Consider the following 21921-nt stretch of genomic DNA (forward strand, 5'->3'; position numbering starts at 1 on the left):
TGAAATGACGAGGTGATTGAATAAATACATAACCAGTACACACAAAACAATTAAAAGATAAATATCAAAGCTTGGATAAATACATATCCAGTATCCACAAAACAAATAGAAGATAAATGTCAAAGCTTGCCAAACCTTTCTAGGGAAGCCTCACACAAATAGTGAAACAAATGAGAGAAAATCAACAAAACATAAAGCCACCATAACCAGCAAAACCATAGGCAGCATTAGGGATGTGCATAGGCAAAAATAGGTTCATTTTGGGGAAAATTGAACGTCTTACCCCCCCCCCCCCCCTTTCCACACACACACAATTTTCATTCTTTTTGGTTCATTTCTCACATCCATATTAATAAAAAAAAATGTACCTCCATTAAAACTTTTGAATTTGTGGAAATTGCTTTCCCTTTCCTTTTACTTTACGGTAAGCAATGGCCATAGCACGCACGTATTCGTTTACCTGCTTAACAGCTAAGAACCATCTCTCTGACCTCTTGTGCAACTTTCTTTAAATTAGTCTCCTTACCTTCTAATTCTTCTTACTCTCTTATCTATGTATGTTCCATCTTTGTTTATACCCTTCACTATCAATTAAAATGTTCTATTACGTATTGTGTTGACATTGTAAGTAGTATTTATTTATCTATTAGGATTTATTTACCACCTTTTTCAAGGAATTCACTCAAGGCGGTGTACAGTAAGAATAGATCAAACATGAGCAATAAGCAATTAGAGCAGTAAAAATATTCAAATAATACAAAGTATGGCACGGTATACTACTTACAATGTCAACACAATACATAATAGAACGTTTCAATTGATAGAGAAGGGTAAAGCAAAGATGTAACATATACATAGGTAAGAGAGTAAGAAGAGTTAGAAGGTAAGGAGACTAATTTAAAGAAAGTTGCACATGAGGTCAGAGAGATGGTTAAATATTATCTCAGCTAGGGTAAGAGTGGATAAACATGTCCTGCTGCAGTATGTGCAGTCTGTGTCACTCCTTATGTGTGTGAGTGAGACTAAGAAGCTAGTTATTTCTTCCATTAAAGGCCTGGTTGAAGAGCCAAGCTTTCACCTGCTTCCTGAAGTAGAGATAGTCGTGTGTTAAGCGGAGCCTTTCAGGCAGTGCATTCCAGAGTGTAGGGGCTCACTTGCGGGTATTACATCGTGTAATGTCTGTTGGAGAGGATGCGGTGTTAGTGATAGTCCTTGGGAGGACCTTGGTGTCCTTGGCAGTATGTGGAGGATGATCTTATTCTTCAGGTACTGAGAGCCATTCCCTCTCAGGGCCTTGAAAATCAGACATAGAGTTTTAAATTTAGCATTGTATTGTACTGGTAGCCAATGAAGTTTTTGCAAAAACGGTGTGACGTGGTCACGTCACTTGCAACCTTCTTTGAGTCTTGCAGCTGCATTCTGAATCAACTGGAGCTGGTGCAGGCCCTTTGTGGTCAGACCATTGTATAGTGCATTGCAGTAATCCAGCCTTGATGTTACCATGGCATTCACAACTGGGATAAGATTTACCTTCTCAATGTAAGGAGAGAGGCAGCGTAGCTGTCACAAATAGTAGAAGCAGCTCTTGAAGGTTGCTTGGATTTGGGGAATCAGAATAAGAGTTGAATATAACTGTATTCCAAGGTTCCTGACTTGTGATTTGAGTGGGAGTTCATACTTCCCAAAAGGAAGTATACTATCATATGCCATACTTTGTATTGTTATTTGAATATTTTTACTGTTGTAATTGCCTATTGCTCATGTTTCATCTATTCTTACTGAACACCGCCTTGAGTGAATTCCTTCAAAAAGGTGGTAAATAAATCCTAATAAATAAATACATTTTATGCAGAGATCCCATGTCTAACTTTACACTTGTTGGTCCTAATTAAATCTAATAACTGCTTGTTAAAAACCCAATTATTGGTACTAATTGGCTTGTTATTCAATTAGATTGCGCACACAAATCAGGAAAACCACTAAATTTACATGCACAATGTTTGGTGACCTTTATAGAAGAATCAAGGGGACAGTGTATAACTGTATGAGAGCTTATATGTGAAAGGAGAATGGGAGGGGCATGGCTGCATCTCCAACTTAATGCATGTAGCTTACAGAATACTATAAGATGTGTGCGTTGCATGGCAATTTATGCCAGCCATAGATCTGGGGTAAATGGTTGCGCCTAAATTTAGGCATGCCATACTATTGTAGGATAGGCACTCCCTGTGCAGCACTGGGGTACCTAAATGGAGGCACCTTAGCACTGGGGTACCTAAATGGAGGCACCTTTTATAGAATTGCCCCAAAATCTTTAGTGAGCTTCAGTCTGAGGGGGGAAGCTATCAACCTGGGCTACCATTAAGATGGGTTATTTTACTGTTAACCCCCAGTAACTAGGTCTCATTGCATAAAATGGGATCTGTGCTAAAATAACCTTTCTTAATAGTAGTCCACGTTGATAACTTCTCACCTGAGAATTTTAACCTGATTCCTAAATTTACGCCTTGGGAAAAAGTCCCACAGTCTAAAGGTTTTCCCTGCACAATTTTTTTTAATTTGTTCTATGGGGATATATTTTTCTTTCCTGCAGTTGCAACAATTATTGTAAAACTTTATTCCTGCTCTGTAACTCCAAACTACAAGTGTAGCACCTGCAATTTCCAGTCCCCCTCCTTTTATTGTTTTTTTTTCCCTCAGATTCTCTGAAATATTATTTGCCCTGAACTTTGTTTATAAACATTCCTGTCTCTCATTTTTGTCACGGTGTTTCAGTAAAGGCAGACCTTTCATTTCTTAATGTGGTTCCCAGTGTCATCAGCTGTCATAAAAATCTTTCATCCTTGGTGTTACATGCGCAAAAAATATATATATATAATTATGGATATTCACCCTGTGGATATCCAGGCAGTGAAAATCATACAATGGTTTTGGAGGTTATTACCACAGCTCCATGGCAAGTTCATAAAATAAGATACAAGTATGATTTTCTCTTGCTGAGAATCAGTCTTGCTGTTAATCGCCTGATCTCTGTGGAAAGTCACCGAGTCCAAGCGGAAGAAAGAAAGTATATTTTATTTTCTAATCTTGCACTCCGAGGAGGGAACAGCTTTCCCTGCAAGCATCCTCATGGGCTGTTGTACTGTATCTGGTTATTGCTTTTATGAGCTAGAAAGAACACTTCAAACTAAATGCAGCTGATAAAGTAAGAAACTGGCAGGGGGGGGGGCACTGGCAGTATGAGTTATGTAAACCTATTTTAAAACAGTAGCATACCATTAACAGGACAACTTACCATATGATTTCTGCACAGGGCCACCGAGAGACTACTATCATGTTTTATCATTATCATGTTACCCAAGATCCTTCTGTTATACTAAATGTATATTTTCTTATATATTTCCACCATTCATGATGTATTGTAAGCCACACTGAGCCTGCAAAGAGGTGGGAAAATGTGGGATACAAATGCAATAAATAAAAATAAATAAATAAAGCCGGGCCTAGGGCAATCATAAGGGGCTTGCCCCCCTGCACCCCCATCCCTAACCTGCACCCCTCTGTACTCTCCATTCCCCCACCACACATACACACCCTGCACCATCAGTCAAAAGTAAAAATTTTGATATTTATAATTTATTTCTAGCCAGCATGGAATGAATAGAGTTAACTTGTTGTACTCTTGTCTTGAATATGTTAAGGGCACACAGTCCTTGCTACAGCTCTGGGGGGGGGGGGGGGGGGGGGGGGGGGGGCAAATTCGACGATGGCAGCTGCCTCTGCTCTGTTGTTGCCCAAGGGAAACATGCTGTGAGCTTTGGAGTTGGCTCCTTAGCTGTATGGACTCAGCCCGACCCTCACACCTGAATTTCTCCTTAATCCTCAGTGTCTGCAGTGCTCCCTTGATCGTCTGTCTTCTTTCCTGTACTCATGTGTGCTGGCCAGGACCCAGGTTATCACGTTAATGTGTTAACTCTTCTCTGCCATCACAGATCCTTCCTGCTGCGTCCTCTCCCGCAGCAGAAACAGGAAGTATGTCACATAGGAGAAGGCAGGACAAGGCAGGAAGAAGGACCTACAGCGGCAGAAAAGAGTTAACACATTAATGCAATAACCTGAGTCCCAGCCAGCACACACAATGAGCAGGAGACCAATGCAGTCTGAGCCTGCCACTGGAAGCCTTGCCGATGCGGCAGGAGCACCAAGCCCCCCTTGGAGGCTGGGCCCAGAAAATCTTGCCCCTCTCCTCTTGGCAGCCCTGTTTCTGCATGTAAAGAGGTGTTTACCCATGGAAAAAAATCTCATTGTGAAATGTGCATTCTGTCTGCCCCATACAACTTCTCCCCCACTGACAAATGTTGTTGAGGCACTGGAGTTTGGTTAGGGTGGGGCCAATGAGGCACACAAAGGGGCCCTTTTACGAAACAGCCTTCTTCTTAATATCCCTAAAAAGTGGCCTTCTTTAATATATGTCACTTTACAGAGATAGCTCAAAACGATTGGTTAATTATCTTCCACCTCTTTCTATACAGTGTGAAAATGAAGCTATTGTGATGATGAAGCTCCCACCTCAGGATCCCAGGTCCCTCTTTCACTCAGGGTGAGCTGGTTCTCAGTATGCAGATTTTATGCAAATTAGTATCCTACCCCTTTCTACTCGGGGTGACCTGGTTCTCAAAAAGGCAAACATAGTCAGGTCTTATCAACAGGATTTTTCTCATACAAATCTTTATTCCCGCCTCTGGGGCACACTTCTTTTAGCTTAAAACACTTCTTCTTGCACAATTCAAACCCAACAGATTTCTTCCCCCTGAGCCCTCTCACACAGGCATTTGGGCTCAGTACTAACTCAGTCCTGGACACACAGTCCCTCCTTGTAGCACATTTCTTCCCCCTGAGCCCTCTCACACAGTTCTAGACACACAGTCTTAAGGGCACAGCCAGTACTTCTCATGGGGATCCTCCTGCTTCAGCTACCAGCTCTCTTCTTCAGCTGCCAGCTCTCCTCTGCAGCTGCTAGCTCTCCTTTCCCTCACCACTCAGGTGGGGTATTAAGTGGTTAATGGCCAAACAGGACCCAGCCCATAACCTGCTGCACCTGTTTCTATCCCCAGGACTCCCCTCGGTCCTAGCGACCTCCTGCTATACACCCCTTACTGGCTCCCTGACTCACCCAGCCCTTCTCCCTGGACATTTTAGGGGAACAGCGCCCTCTAGGGGCCTAACCAGGGTAGGACAGCCTCTTCCTTCTCACAACAGCTAGGCAAGAACGATATTTAAAACTTAATTATCCATCTGTTAGGAAAATGCATAGAAAATCATATTTGGAATCTTTTTTTCTTATATCAAGGTGTAAAAATCTGGTATAGCTTACTATTGCATATTAGGTCAACCCAGTCATATGTATTTGTTTCAAATACTTGTAAAAACTCATCTGTTTACAGATGGGTACTGATACATGTGTACCAATTTATCTTTTAGGTTGCTATAGGGGCTCATTTTCAAAGTAACCTATGGAACTTTTCTAAGTCTAAATGCTTTGAAAATATGTATGTTTAAATTCGGTGTAATTCCCCTAGACTAGGCTATAGGGTTATTCTTATTGTATCCCGCTTAGATTCTGAATTGGAATTTAGCAGACTATAAGAACTACATAGTATAGCATTAGCATGCCCTTACACCCATCATTTCTGCGCTCTAAGGCCATTTTTACCACTGGAGTAAAATGGCCGCTTTTCTGAATTTTTCAATAGTGGCCATGCACTAATTTTTACATTAGCATGTGGTCATCAGTGCATGAGCCCTTGCCGTCACCCCTCAATTTTGGGGGAGCCTGAAGACAAAGTGGAGGGAGGCACAAACGTTTGCTCCACCCCCGCTCTCCGCCCTGCACTATCTCCCTCCACCATGACCCCCAACTCAACCTTTAAATACCTGAACTGGCAGAAATTTCCAAGCCCCACAAGTTAAAGAGGTCCACCTCTGGCAGTCAGAAAATTCCCACTACTGGCATTTGGCAGCACTTTACATGCCAACTCCCCTCTTCCCCATGCATGCTCAGTCTTTACGCATGCATGGGGGGGTGGCATGAAAGCAGCTGATGGAAAGTGCCGCCAACTGCGAGTGTTGGAGAGTTTCTGCTGCTAAAGGAAAACCTCTTCCACTGGTGGGGCTTGGGGAATAGTGCCACATGTTTGGGGGGGGGGGGGCTGAGCATAAAGTGAGAGGGCAAGACCCATAGGCCTCCTCCTCCACCACCCTCCCCCTGTGGCTATTCCACTGCTAAAGGCAAGGAGGAGGAAAGGAAAATGAGTTAGTGTGCAGCAGTGGCGTAGCCAGACAGGCAATTTAGGGCGGGCCTGAGAACAAAGTGGGTGGGCCAAACATTTCATCATTGCCCCTCCCCCAACTAACGCAAAACCCTGAGGATCTCGAATTCTCAATTCGAATTTCGATTTTCCCAAATTCCCACATTTCAGGCCAGGGCCAGGGCACTAACCCTGCGTGCCGTGCAGCTATGCCCGCCTGTCAGACGCCAGTTGAGTTACCACGAGCGAGCAAACGGAGCTGAGACCGAGCGGAGTGAGAGCAAGGGTGAGCATGGCCGCCGCCGCGCATAGCCACGTCCGTCCGCGTAGGATGAAAAACAATGACGCGCTGATGATGCGACCTGCAGGCTGCAACTGGAGAGATGGTAGATCAGCTGAGCGGCAGTTAGCGGATGCCCGCGACGGCGCGACGTGTAGTACGTTAGGCTGCTGCAGTCAGTGAGTGTGTGCGCTTGGGTGGTGGTGGTGGTGGGCGGGCCTGAGAAATCGGGCTGCAAGGAACCTGGAGAGAGGAGAGCAGAGCCAGAGCGCGAGTGGGTGCCCGGTGTCGTGCCGTCTCTGCCGTGGTACGCGCTGCTGCTGCTGCAGTGTGTGTGCGCTTGGGTGGGCGGGCCTGGGCCGAAATTGGGCAGGCCTGGGCCCACCCAGGCCCACCCGTAGCTACGCCCCTGGTGTGCAGATGGTGGGAAAGAGTGAAAGAGGAAGAAGGGCAGGGGTAAGAAAACAAGAAGGCAATATTGGTCCACAATATCCGTGTGGAACAAAAAACAAGAAGTAGACCATGATGAAGAAAATGCAGGAAGATACTCCGTACTGTTCTAGGCAAAGTATACTGTAGTTTAAATAGCCAGCATAAACTGTCCCCAAGTAGAAACTTTATCAGCAGACTCTCAGTTCTTATGCAAATCTTCTTTATTGTAGTACTCAGAATAAACAAAGCAAATCCAACTTACAGTTCAGTTGCTTGTAAAAGAATTGTGGCTTTCTGCCCAGAGAGTCTGTATCTAGCCACCCCTGAGGCAAGAAGATGGCTAGAACCTCAGCCCAGCTGAGAGGAAAAGCGGTAACACTCAAGGAAAATAAGGGGAAGAATTCAGAGAATAATAAATGGTGAATGACTTGGGGTAAAATGACTTTGGGAGATGTCTTGGGAAGATGGTGAAAAATCTTGATGGAATTACAGTAGATTAAGGAGGGATCAGCCGCTAGAACAGCTACTGATCACAAAGGCATGCTAGGAAGACTGGACTCTCTCACACCAAGGAGGTTGAAAAAAAAAAAAAACAGGCGACGGAATGATGTCAAAAAGTTGAAGACAATTAAGTTAATCTATGTTTCCCCTTCCCTGTGCAGCCGTCATCTAGTGCACTCAAAACAAAGCAAGCAAAACTATGAGCTGCTGCATCCTCATTGTCGTTGTTTATTGTTGGTAGGGTTTTAATTTAATCTCACTTATATTTTCAAACATGCTGGCTTGTGCAGCATACTGATGTACACAGAGGAAGTATTGGTTTCATTGGTTAGAGTACTAATTTGTTCTACATTTTAAATCATTGTGTCATTTGGAGGGGCCGGCTATAGGAACTCCCTGTATTCATGCAGAGATGTTTTCACCTAGTAAAGGGCCACCAAAACAGACATCATTTTATGAGAATCAAGTACTTAACAATCAGACTTACTATTGTGTTGACATTGTAAGCAGTATAATATGCCAAACTTTGTATTGTTTGAATATTTTTACTGCTGTAATTGTCTATTACTCATGTTTGATTTATTCTTATTGTATACCACCTTGAGCGAATTCCTTCAAAAAGGCAGTAAATAAATCCTAATAAATAAATAATAAACAAATATTTTTGAGTGCAATTTAAAAAAAAACATTAATTAGGTTGAAACTGGGAGCATTTAACATCTTTTTTTCCTGTGTCTACATAAAAAAAGATGGCATGTGGGAGCCTGCTCCTTTTTGTTTTGTGGAATGCAGTGGTATATTATCAAAATGCACTTGCTTTTTTATTATTATTATTATTACTACTGTTTCACAGATATGTACTGAATAATGAGCTAGGGGCTTCCTTCATGCAGAAGTTCTGTCCAGAGGCAGTCTAAATGTGCCAACATTATCCAGTTCAGCACACTATTAGCCACCAAGTTCATACAAAGCTAATTATGTTCAATGGAAAATAAATCTGTTGGCTCAGGCTGCTTGCTATGTGATTATTCCTTCACTGTTTCATTATTGATACCAAGTATTACAAATTAAGACCTTTTACTGTAAACATTGTTTTAATTTGTTTATCCAGTCCTTACATGCACAGTTTTGCATTTTAAACCCAAAGCTGAATCCAAAGGGTGGTTGAACAATTAGGTATAAACTGTATTGTTGTTGGTTTGGGGTTTTGTTTGTTGTTGTTGTTTTTTTTTAACATTACTTGTTCTGGACTGCTCTGGGTTCTGCTGATCTGTACATCTGTCTGGAATTTTGGAAGATGGAAATGAGGAAATAAAAATCAAATTTTGGATGTACTCTGTAGAAGTTGTTGTTTACTCTTGCAATATGTGAATGGAATCTATATAAGGAGGTAAGACATAAGAAAAAGACTGTAGGCGGAGAAGTGATGAGTAACAGAGAAGGAACTAGGGTTGGTAATGGGATGAGAGGCAGAGGAAAGCTGAAAGACAGTAATAGGAATGAGAAAGGAATGAGAGACATGGATGGCAATGTGAGGACTAGGATGATAAACAGAGGAAGTGAAGGGAGACAGGGCAGGAGAGCAGGAAAGAGAAATAAAATCTAACTAAAGGTAGATAAAGAGACAGAGAAGAGATGCCGGAGAAAGATGTAAGGGAGAAAGAGAATAGAAAAAGGAAATAGAAAATAGAAATAAAATCCCAGAAAAAGACTGACATGAAAACAATGCAAAGTAGTAGAGAGAGACTAGGACCTACCCAAATGGAAAAATAAAATGATCAAAGATACACAATATTATTTTCAATTTTTAGAGAATGAAATACGGCAGTTTCGAAAATATGCATTACTTCTATATTTTGTTGAACATAGAAGAAAATATAGTACATTTCTGTTTCTTTCTTCAATATTCAATGGCTTTACCAACTCTGATTTCTTGGGTTTTCCATTTCACGTTTTGTCTGCATACTTCTAGTCTCCTATTTTTATTAGGTCTGCCTGTATTTTGCCTGTGCAATAGAAATAAGGGGTTCTCTAGCACAAGAACTTGTTCTCTTTTTCTCAACTAGAGGGATATTAATGGTATAGAATATTTAAAAACATAACAATTGTTATACTGGATCAGATCAAAGCTATATTTAGCCTAGCATCCTGTTTCCAATAGTGGCCAAGCCAGATCACAACTACCTGACAGGATCCCCCCAAAATAGCAAGATTTAATGCTACTTACCCCCAGCAGTGGCTTCCCCCAGTTTTTATGAAATGATAGTTTATGAATTATTCCAAATCTTTTTTAAAACTCAGGCTGACTTTTCATAGATAGGGCTGGTGCAGTTTGAGCTTCAGTCGGTGCTAGTATGGAGGGGCATCTTCGATATGACATCTAAGTCCAACTTTGGACATTTTCCTAAAAACATCCAAAATTCAAGTGGGGAACATAGCCATTTTCAAACTAGAAAAACGTCTTTCTTGATTATTTTGTGCTCTGTGCATTTATCTTTTTGGTCCATTTTGAAAAAAAATGTCCAAGTGAAAAACACACAAAATTAAGCCATTGGGATGTAGGAGGAGCCAGCATTCTTACTAGACTGGCCACACAGACATCCCAGGAGAGCAATGGGGCACCCTAGGGGGCACTGCAGTGAACTTGAAATAAATGCTCCCAGGTACACATCTCACAGTTGATCCCTTATCTTGTCTGCTAAGCCCCTCAAAACCCACTACCCCCCAACTGTACCCCACTACAATAACCCTTATGGGTGAATGGGGCAACTATATGTAGGTACAGTAGGTTTCTGGTGAGTTTTGGAGGGCTCACAGTTTCTACCACAAGTGTAACAGGTAGGGGGAGGTATAGACCTGGGTCCACCTATCTGCAGTGCACTACATCTACCACTAGGCTACTACAGGGACCTAAGTATAACATCTGAGGCTGGCATAGAGGCTGGTAAGCAATGCTTTTAATCACATTTTTGGGGAGTGGAAGGGGGTTAGTGACCACTGGAGGATCAAGGGGAGGTCATCCATGATTCTCTCCAGTGATCATCTGGTCATTTAGGCCTTTTTTATGTGGCGTATTCATTAATAAAACACATCTAGACCAACACATTCAACTTATAGCCCTGGACAGTTTTGTTTTGTTCCATTATGGCTCAAAAATGTCTAAATCTTAGGAATGCCCAAATCCTGCCCTTAACACTCCCCTTATGTGCCCCTTGAGATTTAGACGCACTGCAGACAAACAACACAGAAAAACATCTAAAAAAATAGGTTTCGAAAATACCAAGTTGGATGTTTTTGTGAGAAAAACGTCCAAATGTTGCCTTATGCCAATTTTAGACATTTTTCTCATGGTATGGTAAGTTTCTGAGAATCCATTTGCAGGGTTTTCTGTTACTTCACATTATGTGTGGCAATGGAGAAAGACAGTATGAGAGGGAAGGAAATGGTAAAGGATCATGTTTTATGGGTTATTGATATTTGCTATACCACACAATAACGACAGGCTGAATAAGGCAGTGTACAAACAGCAAAGGAAAAAGATTTGATTGATAGGATAGAGAAATCATTCACCAGAAAAGATGAACTTTAATAAAAACAGAGATACCAATGTCAAGTCACATCAGAGGGAATGCCAAAAGCCTGAGAAAGCCAAGAGATTTAAACTTAGGCAGAGACAGTTCGCTTCGTATACATAATGGGGTACTGTTCCAAGTGGATGATGCTAGAAAGTAAAACATGTAATGCCTAGTCTGTTCTTGTTAAGCCAGACTAGGCATCACTGGTCTTGCCTGGTCGGTGGTCATTACGAGAACGTAGAAGGCGCAAGGGGGCATAGAGGATGGTCAGGGCCGTAGATATGAAGGAAGTGAGAAGCAGAATTTTATTCTGAATTTGAAAAATGACACTGGAAGCTAGTGATGAGACATTAGAAGAGGTGATACTCTATCGAATTTCTGGATATGACAAAGCAAACAGATTGCCAGATTTTGTACCAATTGAAGCTTCTTAAGAGAAATTTGAGGTATTCCAGCAAAAATAACATTGCAATAGTTAACTTTTAAGATGACTAAGGGCAAGATGAGGCTCTGGAAGGTGCCGTGACTAAAATAGGGCCAAATAGCACAAAGTTGTCTAAGGACAAAAAATGAAAGTCTAACATTGGAGGACATGTGCTATTTAAATGAAAGATGGGGTATAGAGTATGACACCAAGGTAACGGAAAGAGTCAACATTCTGGATGGACGAATCTAGCAGGGAGAGTGGTTGAAGAGTTATGAGAGAATGATTAGCTACAGTCTTGTCAGTGTTGAGAACCAGGCAATGGGAAAACAGCCAACCGGCAACGGAATTTTAGCAAGTTTGAAGAGGACCTAAGGATTGGGCATCAGGATCCATGTAATAGATAAGGAGGATGTCATTGGCACAAATATAAACTGAGATGGCATGCTCTTGGAAAAATCTAACAAGGAACAGATTAATCAGCAAGGGGGAGAGTATAGATCCCTGTGACACTCAGCATGTGAAAGGAATTGAGGAAGATGTCGACTGAGTAGATGGGTTGGGCAAAACATGAAAAGAGTGATCTGAAAGAAAAGAGGAGCACCAGTGAAATATGGTACGCGAAAGACCCAGTGAGGAGAGAAGGGACAGTAGCAGGTCATGATCAATAAGGTGAAAGGCTACAGAGAGAACTAATAAGATGGCAAGAGCACTTCTGCCTTTATCGAGATTAGAAAAGACTTGATGTGCTACAGAAGTGGTTTACTATATTATATACAGGTACTTTCTCTTTCCCTAGTGGGCTCATCAGCTAAGTTTTGTACCTGAGGCAGTGGAGGATTAAGTGACTTGCCCAGGGTCACAAGGAACTGCAATGGGAATTGAACCAGTTTCACAGGTTCTTTGTCCTCTGCAGTAACCATTAGGCTACTCCTCCATGCTAGGATGGGGGAAGATAAGAAAGAGGATATGCCAGGAGGGATTGGAGGGTGAGAAAGAGTGTGTGTGCCAGAAGGAGGAAGGGAAAGGGGAGAGAGAGCAAGTGTATGTAGGATAGAGCAAAGGTGAAAAATGGGAGAGAGATAAGGAGACAGTGTGGAGAATGGGAAGGAAAGAAATAGAGAGGGGGATAGAAGGTGGATGGATGATGAGAAGGGAAAAAATGCAAGAGGAGAGGGAGAGGGAGAAATGGGGAAGAGAAAGATGAGAGGGGAGAAAGAAGTGGGAAGGAGATATGAGTGGGAAGGGGAAGAAGTGGAGAGAATGAAGGAAGGAGAGGGTGGTACAGAGGACAGAAGCAAGGATAAAGGGGCGGAAGAAGAGATGAGGGAAAGAGTTGAAGGATGAGGGAATTAAAAAGGGGTGGGGAAGAAAGAATGTATGAAGAAGATGAGGAATGAGGGATGGGAGAGCAGGATGGGGAGAGCAAAATGGAAGAGTTAGGTTGGATAAAGGGAAACATAAGGAAAAAACAAAAGAAATGGGACGTATAACAAAAGCAAAAACAAGATGACGTGGAGGGGCATAATCGAACGAAAACGTCTATCTCCATGGGCGTTTATCTCCAAGAACGGGTCCGTGAAGGGGCGGACCGAACCGTATTTTCGCAAAAAATAGACGTCCATGTTTTATTCGACAATTTGTGAGCTGGGCGTTTTTGTTTTTCAGCGATAATGGAAAATGAAAGCGCCCGGCTCAAAAACGAATAAATCCAAGGCATTTGTTCGTGGGAAGGGCCAGGATTCGTAGTGCACTGGTCCCCCTCACATGCCAGGACACCAACTGGGCACCCTAGGGGGCACTTTTACAAAAACAACAAAAAAGGTAAAAGAGCTCCCAGGTGCATAGCACCCTTCCCTTGTGTGTTGAGCCCCCCAAATCCCCCTCAAACCCACTGCCCACAAGTCTACACCATTATTATAGCCCTAAGGGGTGAAGGGGGGCACCTACATGTGGGTACAGTGGGTTTGGAGGGGTTGGACGACTAATAAGCATTAAGCAGCACAATTGTAACAGGTAGGGGGGATGGGCTTGGGTCCACCTGCCTGAAGTCCATGCAACCCTCTAACAACTGCTCCAGGGACCTGCATACTGCTGCCAGGGAGGTGGGTTTGACATTTGAGGGTGAAAATAAAAAGTTGTGAAACATCATTTTTTTGTGGTGGGAGGGGGTTAGTGACCACTGGGGGAGTCAGGGGAGGTCATCCCCGATTCCCTCCGATGGTCATCTGGTTATTTAGAACACTTTTTTGGGACCTGTTCGTGTGAAAAAAGGGTCCAACAAAAGTGTCCTAAATTTTCGCTAAAAACACCTTTATTTTTTCGATTATCGCCCTAACGCGTACATCTCTCCTCGGCCGATAACCACGCCCCAGTTCCACCTTCGCCACACCTCTGACACGCCCCCATCAACTTTGTCCGCATCTGCGACGGAGTGCAGTTGAAAACGTCCAAAATCGGCTTTCAATTATACCGATTTATTCGTTTTTGTGAGATAAACGTCTATCTCCCGATTTGGGTCGAAATCTAGGCGTTTTTCTCTTTCGATTATAAGGTGGATGGTCTGTTATTGAGATGGACTTCAGGTAGGCAACTGCTTGCCTTGGGATTGGTAGCATGGAATGTTGCTACTATTTGGATTTCTGCCAGGTACTTGTAACCTGGATTGGCCACTGCAGGAAGCAGGATACTGGGCTATATGGATATTGGTCTGACCCAGTATGACTATTCTTATATTCATATGGAAACATCTAGAGGAAATGCTAAGAGAATAAAATGGCAACAGAAGAAAACTTAAAAATGGGAGGGGAGAGGAAACATGGAAATAGGGAAAATAATAAAGAAAAAATAAAATTAATCTAAATAAAAATCTAAAAAAGAAAATACAAAGAAATACAAAGGTTTGAAAATATTTTATTATGTCGCCCTGCTGCAGCTACAACTGAACAGGTAGGAAGGTGGAGGCTGGTGGCAGCAAGTCTGGGAGGAGGGGCTGGAGAGCCCAATAGTATGATAGAGCGTGTGTGTGTAGAAAAAAAACATCTGTGTTGGAGGTAGGGTGAAAGCTAATCAATGCCAATTGGAGAGGAGGGGGACAAAGTTCCATCCCCCGTCACTAATCTGAGGTCCGACCCCTTGTTCTCCACCCCCTCTCGAAAACCAGCAAACTGCCCAGTGCTGCTAAATATCTATCATTTTGAATGTTGACCTCATATTTTTTAGGGAAGGGCAAAGACAGTTTAGAGCAGGGATGGGCCACCATGGTCCTCAAGGGCCACAACCCAGTCAGATTTTCAAGATTTCCACAATGAATATGCATGAGATTCAATTCAATATAGGTCTTATATACTGTTAATATCCACTGTTCAGTGCAGTTTACAATATTAGTAGGACAGCAGTTACAGATTTATAAGACAGACATGGGTGAATACATTCTTATTAATTAGATATAGTGCTAAAAAGCGGTAGACAGTATGATAACAGTTTGTGTTAAATTAGATATTTCTAAGGTTCGTAGGGGATCATTGATCAGTGAGTATTATGTGCCAGTCTTTGGGAAGAAGTAGGTTTTAGCTTCTTCCAGAAGCTGGAGTAGTTGTTCTCTGCTCTGATATTTAGAGACAGTGAGTTCCATAATGGGATCCCTACCACTGAGAAGAGAGAGTTAAAGGTCTTCTGAGACCGGACTCCTTTATGAAATGGTGGGGCTAGGAACAATTGTTCTTTTAGTCTGTTGGAGTGTACAAGACAAATTGATCAGATGTTGATCAGGAATGCTGAGGTAGCACCTTGAAGGATCTGGAAGAATAGGCAGGCAGCTTTGAATTTAGTTCTTGCAGCTATTGGTAGCTAGTGTAATGGTGTTAGTTAAGGTGAAACGCTGGTGTATCTATTTAGTTTGAAAATTAATCTTGCCGCTGTGTTCTGTATGATCTGTAGTGTTTTTTAGATGTTTGCTCTTAATGCCAAGAAAAAGGGCATTTCAGAAGTCCATGCTCAGTAGGATCAGCATTTGTACCAGTAACGCAAAGACTTTTTGATCAAAGAATGACCTGATTAGACAAAGTTGTCTCATTTTAAACACTGTTTTTCTCTATAGTTGGTTGATATGGGGTGTGAATAATAATAAGAAGCCAAGGATGACTTTCAGCACTCTGGCTTCTGATTCAATTGGGAAGGTGGTATTGTTGGGTAGTGTTATTGAAGTTGGGACCTCAGCTCCTTGATTCCAGAACCAGAGAATCTTCGTCTTTTGGGTATTCAGTTTCAGTTTGTTTGCCAGGGCCCATGACTGAATGGTGTGCACCCCAATTGTTACCGATCGGGTTGGAAAGTGGTGTGAGGATATCAGAGGTAGGAGTATGATGTCATCTGCGTATGATAATAATAGTTCTCCTGAATCCAGGTGTATGGAACTAAGGGAGGATAAGAAGAAGTTAAACAGGATGGGGAGAGCGGGGACCCTTGAGGAACCCCACATGTTGGAACCCAGTATTTGGAAAGATTTTTGTTTTGTTTCACTGAGTAGCTCCGGTTTGAGAGGAATTCGTTGAACCAATTGAGGACTGGTCCAGTTATACCAATCTGATTCAGATGTTCCAGTAGCATTACGCGATCCACTGCGTTGAATGCCACTGAGATATCAAACTGGAGTAGTAGAACCAGATCCCCTTTGCATAGGCAGTGTTTGATATACGTTGTTAGTACTAAGAGCAGTGTTTTGCAGTTCTATGTGCGGCTCTGAATCCGAATTGGGACTGGTGTAATGTGGAGAACGTATTCAGTTATTTGGAGAGTTGTTTGCTAACATAAGATTCAAGCATTTTTGTAAAGAGTGGTATGCTCGCCACTAGGCAACAGTTTGCTGCAGAGGCTGTGTCTAACCCTGAGTCTTTTAATTTTGGCGTGAGGATGATTTTGCTAATGTCTGATGAAAGAGAGCTAGAATTTAGTACTCCATTAAGGCAGTTTACTAGCCATTGAACCACCTCTGTTGGGGTAGTTTGGAACAAGAATTCTGGACAGTAGTCTAGGAAGCAATATGAGCTTCAGCACTTAAGTAGTAGAGATCTATTTGCATACAATGGAAGCAGTGCATGCAAATCAATATCATGCATATTCATTGTGGAAATCTTGAAAACCCAACTGGGTCCTGGCCCTGAAGGACTATGGTTGACCACCTCTGGTTTAGAGAGTGGGTGAAGTATGTTCCGCTATTTTGTGTAGAGATCTATTCATTTGTATGCTATTTTGCACACCTCCATGGAGCAGATGCTTTACTATTTCATGAACTATAACTTTTCTATTTCTTATCCACAGTGGTAATATCAAAGATACCCTAATATTACAGCACAACATGTCTTTTGTAATCATATAAAACCCAAGAGTATTTATTTGTGAGGCATTTAAATTCATGCCTTTCACGTTCTGCTCCTTGTATGTCCCGGGGGAAATAATTTTCAAACAGTACTGCATGTGTAAAATGATCAGATGAAAACTACCATCCTCCTTTGCTGCCCCTTCATGCATGATTCAAAGAGATGTATTTGAAGGTAAAGTCATGTGTACTTTACAACATCAAAACAGGTGCAAGGTCCACAGGTTCAGAAGTACCAACAGCAATAGCCCACCATCCTCACATTTTTTCAAAGGGAAAACTATATGGAGTATTCCTCAGCCTGGAAGTAAAAAAAAATTCTCTCCTTGATGGGCCTATCAAAACAGATAAGTAGATAGCCACCAAAGATACTAGAATTTCTTAAGCAACATGCCCCCTCTTATTTATTTTTCTAATTATCCATCCTTAGGAGAACAAACACTTTGCCTAGCAGCTTCTTGTTGCATGATTCAGTGGTGAACAGTAGATGAACCTCACAATTACGTCAACATACGCAGAGTGCACAAGTGCTCACCTCCTTTCTCTGTCATCCAATTCTCAATCTGGAGATGGCTGAGAACTAGAATAAGGATAAAAGGTAATTTGGAAGTTGCTTAGAGCACATTGTAGCTTATCATGGTGTATCACTGCTGTTACGTCCATAAAGTCAAGTGAGGAGACCACATAATATTTGGTATTATATTAAAAGATATCATTAAAGCATCTTTCCAATCATCTTGTGTCCCCAGTGGATAAAGAATTTCTTCCAGTATTTTTCAGTACTGACAACCATTCAGGATTGTAGCTAACATCTTTTCCTCTTTTTTTTTTTTTTTGCTTTGAGGAGAATAGCGTATAGCTTGCATAACTTATGCTAATAGGGTTACCCCTTTGTTGGGTTTAATTCCATTTGATGATCATATTTGATTTAAATTGCTTTATTAGGTTAGTTGGTCAAATTATAAAGAGTCACCCAAATATTTCAGTTACTGGGTTTCTATATATGTTCTCTGTAGACCCCTAGACTCAAATGAGACACAGAAACTGGCTCTACCCTTGGTCAAGTTATAAACTGAAACAATCTATGACATGTTCCTTTTCAGGAACAGTGCCTAATGATTTACCTATTGAATTGAGGGGATCCAATATTACTATGGATTCTGACATAAGCTGAAAACTTGGTTATATGAAAGAGTACACTGATAAGTACTTGTTTATATAAGAAAAAAAAATAAGATCAGCAATTTAAAATAATTGCTGCAGAAGAGAACAAACTTTAAGCATATTGTAACACAGCAGCTGTATCAGGACCCCAGGGGTCATAGAGGTTAAGAAGTAACCAGTTGCTATACCCAGTAAAACTCAAAGATCCAAAAGAAAAGCAGAGACAAAGGTTCAAATAAGTCCTTTCCTCACCTGAGAGATGTGCCATCTGCTTCCAGCAAAAATCCCTTTAACCAAACACAAGAGCCTTGGGAGAGGGGGTAGCTGGGAACCAGAGGTGAGAGAGAGGCTCAGCAGACTGCCTGGGAAAGAAGCTGCATCTACTGGGAGATGAAGTACAGAAGACCGTTTCTTCCCAGGTGGGAAAGGCACTAAGCTAATCATCATAGTAGTTCCAAGAAAGAGGTGTTGCTGGAAACCTCTAGCAGAGCTATCAGCCACTATAAGAAGGTACTGCCAAGAAGAGGAGAGAGGATGGGTTTTTAAATCTCTTAGTTACTGATAGTCCTAAAAGGAATAAAAGGCCAGAGGCAGGTAAAAGCCAAGCTCAGCAGAGTAGGGAAACGTTTGTAAGAAAAGAAGCCTAGGAAGATTGTACTTGGTAGCTTAGAAGAGGTTTGGAATCCCCTGGGTATGTAAAAGGAGTTTCAAATTGCCCTGGATTGTAAAAGGAGTTTGAGAACTGCCTGTGGTTGGGGAAAGAGGAGTGTTGTTTGGGGAACTGCTCTTGGGTGTAAAGAGCAGCCTGAGGTAACCCAGCTAGAAGCTTGAGAGTAGTAAGTTTGAGACAGGAGAAATAGAGGAAGATGTGTTTAGAGGGAACCTTGTATGTTGTATAAGGTATTTCCGACAAGCTTGTAACAAGGAGAAAAGGTCTAGTTGACCTTTCTATTATATAACTGTGCTGGGAAGCCAAGAAATACTTTGGTTGCATTATATTACTCTCTAGAAGGTGAAGAAAGCGGCATTATTCAAGTGAATGAAAGTTGTGATACCCAGAATAAATAGTATGTTATTTATTCCAAAGCTTGTGAAGGATTGGTTATTTGCTAGGCATTTGGCCAGGTGAGGGGGGTGGATACTACCCTAGAGGTTGAAGTAGTGGGCAGGGTAGCTCAGCCATAATAGAAAGGGAGTCCCTCAGGGCCAGTCCTTTCCACTACAGAAAAGTAGACTCCACTCAAGTAGTCCATGGCTCTGGTGGAAGCGTTAGGACCGGGACAAGCCCACTAGGGCACCCTAGTGGTGACTATTCACTAAATCACATTCATAGCTAGCATTTATGAGACATCCATCAAGAGGAACATTTGCATCAGGACAATGGTCTGATATTTTAAAGCAGAAGATCAGAAGCCAGTTTTGCTCTGCATGGCTCTAATTGCTAGAAGCTAGTCACACTGTGAATATGGTAGAGAGAGGCCTTGTTTTTGTAGTAGCAGCAGCATTATAAGACAGCAAGGAGAAGAATAGGAATGGATGGCAACATCAAGTCCACTGGCTGGTTTACTTGAGGGAACAGGGTTACACTGGTAGCTTGGAAGGGTAGATGAGTGAGAGAGGATAGAGTTGGTGATGAACAACAGAGAGACAGTTGGGGGTTAGATGAACAAGAGAGAGGCAGACTGGTGTAACCCAGGTCACAGTAATAGGTAAAGCCAAGAGGCAAAAGCACCACTATGCAGGTGGAGTGGGTCAGGCAGGGCCAGTGCTAGGGTCTCTGGTGCCCCCCTGCAAACTATCAGTTGGTGCCAACCCCCCCCCCCCCCCGGTCCAGCATCTCTTTCTCTCTCCTCCCTCCCCCTTCTCCCACCCTGCCCCCTTTTTCAGCCCAGTGCCTTCAAAGGTGAAGTTGTGTTTTTTTTTATTCAACAGATGTCATGTCGTGACCATCCTCAGACTTACCCTATTTCTGGGAATCAGTGTCTGTGCTGGTTTCTGTCTACTTCTGAGTTGGCTCTGTTTCTGTCTCTGGGTGCTGGCCACTTCCAGCATGGCGCTGATTGCCTCAGTATACTGCACCTGTGTGGGTTTAACCTCTCTGTGCTTCAGTATACTGTTCCTGAGTTAGCTCTATCTCTGTCTCTGTGGGCAGGCTGCTCTAATGGCTTCACTACTCTACACTTGTGTATATTGGGCCTCTCTGTACTTCAGTGGGCTGCTCCTGAGGTAGCTCTGTCTCAGGCTGAGTGAGCTGGCTGCTTCCAGCCTGACACTAATTACCTCAATAGACTACACCTGTGTGGGTTAGGTCTCTCTGGGCTTCTGTATGCTCCTTGCCTGTGGCCTGAAGGGGTGATCTCATCTGTCAGGGCCTTCTTAAGGAACTGGTGTTCTGGTCTTCAGTGCCTTTGCATTGCCAATGCCTACGCAGTGCCTTAGGTCCCAAGGTTAGTGTGCTGTTTGCACAGTTAGCTTTCCTTGTCTTTTCTTGTGGGCTTCCAGCCCTTCTGCTTTGCTAGTTACTATTACCTGTGGGCCTTGCCTTCTGGCTCAGGGTATTATTGCTCGTAGGCTTTCTGCCTAGTCTATTACTTACCTGTGTGTTTCTTGCTTTCCTGCTCTGGGTATTATTGCTCTGTGGGCTTTCAGCCCTTCTGTGTCTATTGCTCTGTGGTCTTTCAGCCCTTCTGTGCCCATTGCTCTGAGGGCCTCCAGTCTATCTATGTATATCCCTTTTATCTGTGGGCTTCCAGGCCTTCTGGCTGTATTACTGTGGCCTGGGGGTTTCCAGCCTTTCTGTGGGCATCTAGCCTTTCTGGGTGTATCTCTCTGACCTGTAGGCTTTCAGTCTTTCTGTGTGTATTGTTCTCTGTGGGCTTCTAGCCTTTCTGTTATCCCTGTGCAGTGGCTCTGCTCCCTGTCTGAGGTTAGTTAGCGGCTGTTGCCGCAGCCATTTCTCTCCTTTCTATCTGTTAGCTACTGTAGCTCCAGTCTAACCCTTCCTCTGGCAAGCGTATCTGTCATTCCCATTCCCTTGAGCTTAGCTTGTATATAGTTCCTGTATCCTGCTTCTCAAGCCTGAACCCTGCTGTAGGACGTTGTTCCTGGATTCCTTGTTGCTTGCCTCTTCAGCTCCAGCCCAGCCACTCCAGTCCTGTCTACTCCAGTCCGTCTTAGGGTTGCCTGTCTCCTGTTGGGTGGTTTTGCCTGCTGCTGCCACCTCCGTGACAGCGGCCCAAGGGCTCACATTTCCCCAAGAGACCTGACAACAGATTTTTAATTTATTTGAAAGCTTCCCATATGTAAATATAAATATTAAATAAAACTGAATATCACTAAAACTGCTTAAAACTTATTGTAGCTGGTGGAAACAACAGATGTATTTTGTGCTCCCTTTTTCTACACTGTTCTGTACAATACATAAGTACATAAGTAATGCCATACTGGGAAAAGACCAAGGGTCCATCGAGCCCAGCATCCTGTCCACGACAGCGGCCAATCCAGGCCAAGGGCACCTGGCAAGCTTCCCAAACGTACAAACATTCTATACATGTTATTCCTGGAATTTTGGATTTTTCCAAGTCCGTTTAGTAGCGGTTTATGGACTTGTCCTTTAGGAAACCGTCCAACCCCTTTTTAAACTCTGCTAAGCTAACCGCCTTCACCACTTTCTCCGGCAACGAATTCCAGAGTTTAATTACATGTTGGGTGAAGAAACATTTTCTCCGATTTGTTTTAAATTTACTACACTGTAGTTTCATCGCATGCCCCCTAGTCCTAGTATTTTTGGAAAGCGTGAACAGAAGCTTCACATCCACCTGTTCCACTCCACTCATTATTTTATATACCTCTATCATGTC

This window comes from Microcaecilia unicolor, chromosome 12 (genome assembly GCF_901765095.1).
Source record: "Microcaecilia unicolor chromosome 12, aMicUni1.1, whole genome shotgun sequence".
Classification (NCBI taxonomy): domain Eukaryota; kingdom Metazoa; phylum Chordata; class Amphibia; order Gymnophiona; family Siphonopidae; genus Microcaecilia; species Microcaecilia unicolor.